Here is a 5,097-nt window from a genome sequence, read left to right as displayed (position 1 = left end):
GTTGGGAGCGCCGCGCCACGCCTGACCTTTCACCCCGGCAACCGCCGTCAAGTGCGCCGCGCGCGCCCGGCCCCTCCTCCAGCGCCCGGCCCCGCCCCCACCGCCGGAGACCAGGCCCCGCCCCCAGCTCCGCCCACGCCCGGCCCCGGCTCCCAGGCGCCCCTCAGTCCCGTACCCTGAGCGCCAGGCACCGACTCGCCCCTCCTCCAACCTCCTGGTCACGCCTCCTGCCTCCGCCCCTGAGCTCATGGCCCCTCCCCAACCACCTGGCCACGCCTTCGGACCCCGCCCCCTCGCGTCCGGCTCCGCCCCTCCATGCCCCGCCCCTACTCTCACCGCCTCCGCAGACACACCACACACCCCACTCCCCACCCCAAGCTGGGATGGGGTCGCCAGATTTAGCAAGCGAAGGTACGGGACGCTCAGTTAAATGTGAATTTCAAATAAACGGAGAGCCGTTTTTTGTTTTTGGGGTTTTTTTCGAGAGTTGTTTTGAAGTCTAAGTATGTATCATACCTGAAATGCAAATTTAATGGGACATACTTAGACTTAAAAACGATCCGCTGTTTAAGTGAAATTCACATTTTACTGCGCGTCCTGTGTTTTCTCTGGCAACCCTACCTGCGGCTTCAGAGGGTCTGCAACGCTGACCTTGACTTTTTAATATGGTATTTTAACTCATAAAATGTAACAAAACACCCGCACAAACTCAGATGTGTTACAGAGGTAAGTTTTAGAACGTTCAGGGGTGACTTCTCCGTGCACCTAGGAAGTAAAGATTCCTATGGCTTGTTTGCTCAATCTAACAGCAGACCTGTTTTTTCAATTGCTATTCCTAATTGTTTTATGCATATCAAGATTTTCTCTGAACTGTGTGACCAAAACAGAAAAGAAAGGAAGTGGACAACAGAGCGGACGTGAGTCAGCATCCGTCATCCCTTGGCCTGGAAGGTCAAATTCTCACATTCCAGGCCACCTCATTCTTATGCGTGATTGTTAAATATGTAAATGGTATGATCTGAACACAAACTACATTTATAGCAATGCAATCCTCTCTCTGCCCTTTACATTGTGAGGTTCTGTGTAAGATTTTGTCTGAAAAGAGCTTTGTTGTTTTTGCTTCAGACAAAGGTTAGAAAACCCTGGCTAAGATGATCCAAACCAAAGGGCCCCTGGACGAGGCACTTCCGCCCCCTCCCCATTCATTCTTCCTGCCTTCCTTCACTAACATTTGCTGGGCTTCTGCTCCACACCAAGCCCTGGAGACAAAGCCAAGCCCAAGTGCCCCTGGGTCTGCGTTCCAGGAGAGAGACCCAAAACAAATAAACAAGTAAGGTGAAGTTAAGTGCTATAAAAATCAGTAAAGCAGGGCGGGCGGAGGGGGCTGTTGCACACAGTGGGTCCTCTGTGTCCTCTCTGAGAAGGAGACCGTGGGTCAAGGAGGTGAGGAGAGGCAAGCAGCCCAGGCAGAGGAACTGCATGTGCAAAGGCCCTGAGGCAGAAGGGGCGAGCGTGTTGGAAGGACAGCAAACCAGGGGAAGAGAAGATGCTGGAGAACCTTGAGGGGCCATCGCCGCCCTCCAAGACACAGTAGGGCTCAGGCAAGGGGCGGGCGGTGGTGCTGGTGAGAAGGGTTAGACTTCAGGTATGTATGAAGGTAGGACACATGGTGGGTTAAATCCAGGGTATGCGACAAAGAGGTCACATTTGCCTGCCGGGCTTTGGCCGGAGCAGCAGGAAGAATGAAGCTGCCCTCGGCTGAGATGAAAGACTGCAGGGGAGGGGATGGGAGAGCAGTGCAGAGATGAGAGTGGAGATCAAAGTTGGCCTGGCCCTGTTGAATTCCAGAGACCAACATCTGCGGTTGGTGTCAGGCTCCTGGTTGGCTGCGTGAGGCTGGGGCTCAGATGGTAAGTCGGGGCTGGTTGAGGTCCCCACAGGAGGAAGTGAGAGGGCTGGCCACATGCTGAGCCCTGGGCCTGCGGCTGCAGGGCTGAGCAGAGGAGGGGACCAGAGGAGCAGTGGCGGGGGGGTGGGGGGAGAAGGCAGAAGAACGTGTGGAGATCAAGACGGAGCGGCGAGTGGATTTGGTCTGGGGGGTTGGCTCATCACCCCCCCCCTTCAGGCTGGGAGGGATGGCCACGAAGTCCTATGGTGACTGCTGAGCAAACAGACCAGGATCTGGTCATGCAATTGGCAAAGATGGTCAAGGCCAGGCTGTCGGGAAGGAGTCTAGGCCTCACCTGTACACCTGCTTCACTCTTCTAGGAGGGGCTTAGCTTTTTTTTGTTTGTTTGTTTTTATTTTTGGCTGCGTTGGGTCTTCGTTGCTGTGTGCAGGCTTTCTCTAGTTGTGGTGAGCGGGGGCTACTGTGCCTTCTCTTGCTGTGGAGCACGCAGCCTTCGTAGTTGTGGCACGTGGACTCAGTAGTTGTGGCTCACGGGCTCTAGAGCACAGGCTCAGTAGTTGTGGCTCACAGGCTTAGTTGCTCCACGGCATGCGGGATCTTCCCGGACCAGGGCTCGAACCTGTGTCTCCTGCATTGGCAGGCGGATCCTTAACCACTGCGCCACCAGGGAAGCCCGAGGGTCTTAGCTTTTGCACACTGTCTTGATCTGCTCAGGCTGCCGTAACAGAACGCTGCAGACCGGGCAGCTTAAACAAAAGACATTTATTTATTTCTCACGGGCTGGACGTCCGAGATCAGGGTGCAGGCATTGTCAGTTTCTGGTGAGGACTCACTTCCTGGCTGGCAGACGGTCAGCCGCTTCTCGCCTGTGCTCACCTGGCCCTTCCTCTGTGCTGTGTGTGGACAGAGGAGAAGGGGCTTTCTGGGCTCTTCTCGTAAGATCACTAACCCCATAGTGGGGGCCTCACCCTCATGACCTCATCAAACCCTGATCACCTCCCAAAGGTACCTCTTCACACCATCCCATTGGCGCTTAGGGCTTCAACATAGGAATTCTGGGGGGAACAAAATTCAGGCCTTAGGAGACACTCAAGGCCACTTGGAAGGACCGTGCCCCTTCCCTCCCCAGGTTCAAGTCCCACTGTCACTCACAGCTCTTTCTTTAGGCCTTGTGTTCCCATCCAGACACTGAGGGGGTTGGAGGGGAGGTCTCTGGGACCCCTGCTCTCTGGGGCAGCCAGTGGGCCTATGTGCTGCTTTAGCGCAGCGCTGGGAGGCTGCACTGTAAAAGCGACGCCAGTTTCTCAAATCCAAAGGGCCTCTGGCCCTAGAACACACGATTGATTTAATGACAAGTTCTTAGGAAAAGCATGCATTGATTGTACAATGCAGCCAAATGCAGAAACAGTCAAACAAGGGGGTGGGGTTGTGTCTGAGAAGGGTAAAAACTTTCGAGGATTAGCCAGGCCCTGCTTCCCTGCTGAAGCCCGGCGCCCCCTCCTCGGCACCCTCCTCAAGTCTGCTCCTCCTCCCTGCTGGAGAGCCACCTGCATTTCGGGGCACTGAGACCCACCCCAGCAATTGTATGTGCTGCTAGTGGGGCGGCACGTATCACAGATAATTCTCAGATTTGTGAGACGCACTCTGAGTTCAAAGGGATTGAAATGTCGGGAAGTTTTGCATCTTAGAGCTGATGAAATGCGATATTGGTATTCCTGTTTTACAGAGGGGAAAACTGAGGCTCGGAGAGCCGAGTGCCATGGTTAAGGATGCGTGGAACGTATGTGGCAGAGGGACTCTCAAACCCGGGTGCCCCCAACACCTGGAGGGCCAGCCCGTTCTGACGCCGGTGACAGAGGCAGAACCCCCTTCCCAGCCCTGAGTCTCCTCCCGGGTCATCATCCTGGTCACGCCAGCTAGTGTCCGGCTGAATGGACGTGAGCCCTGGAGGGCAGGGCCAGCTGTCCCTTCTCTGAGCGCCCCCCCAGATGGGGGAAGTTCTGCACGAGGGTGAGGGAAGAAGTGGGCAGACAAACTCCACCTGCAGCCCCGGTCCCAGAGCGGGCGCCGCCTTCCACACCCCTTCAGCCGGCTTTGGTGTCGGGCTCAGCTGGTTAAGGACACCAGCCGTTCTCCGGAAGACTTACAAGGAGGATTATTCCTAAGTGCTTGCCACGTGCCGGGGATGGAGCCTGGCGGGGACAGGCTCTCCTCCGTGTCCTCACAATGACACGGTAAAGAGGGCAGTGACGGTAGTCATGGAGGCATGGGGGCGGGTGTCCCTGCCACACCCCCAGGAAGTAGAGCAGGACTTAGGACGTGGGCTCCTCGCATAATTAAATGCCCACGTTACCACCTGGACGGACACGGCTGCTGGAAAGGCCCCTGCAGGTGAGCAGCAGGCAGGGGTGGGGCGCAGGGAGCTCCCGAGGGAGGGCCAGGGGTGCAGGGTGTCCCTGTGTGTGTGTGTGTGTGTGTGTGTGTGTGTGTGTGTGAGAGAGAGAGATTCTGCCCTTTCCCCTCAGCCTGCAGTCAAGTTTTGCAAACACCACTCTTGCTCCCAGCTATGCTCACGGGGTGTCAGAGAGGAGACTTTGCTTGGGGCAAAGGGGACAATGGTTGGGGGACAAATGCAGAGGAGCAGCTTGGCATTTGATGGCTGGCATAGGGTGGGCGGATAAGACAAGGGACGGGGGACAAATGTGGGACTTGCAGCCCCTCTGGGACCTCGCTGCTGAAGGGAAGCCAGTGGGCATGGGATGGGACTCCCTGACTGCTTGTTGAGCGCTCGACCGACAGCCTTGTCCCCCAGCTGCAGGCCGACCTGACCCCGGGGCCCCAGTTCCCTCTGGAAGGCCAGTGTGCTTGCCTCCTGCCCGGTGGGAGCCAGACACCCCGGGCATGGGAAGGCACCATCCCAAAGAATGCGGCGTGTTGCTGCAGGTGTGCGGCCGTCACCCCCAACCGCTCCCGTGGCATTCATCTGTATGTTATAGAGAGGCTGTTATGGCTGCGCAGGGCAAAGCACCAAAAGGACTCGTAAAGCTCGTCTGATGATTTGGGGTTTAAAGCGCTGGTGGTGAGTTTTGGGCATTTTATGCAGGAGGGGACAGCTGAGCGGGGGAGCTGAAGGAGACGGATCCCAGGAAAATTCCATGAGGGGTTTAACGGAGAAATAATCATTTCCT

This window comes from Hyperoodon ampullatus (genome assembly GCF_949752795.1).
Source record: "Hyperoodon ampullatus genome assembly, chromosome: 6".
Lineage (NCBI taxonomy): Eukaryota > Metazoa > Chordata > Mammalia > Artiodactyla > Ziphiidae > Hyperoodon > Hyperoodon ampullatus.
Note: the sequence above shows the minus strand (reverse complement) of the source record.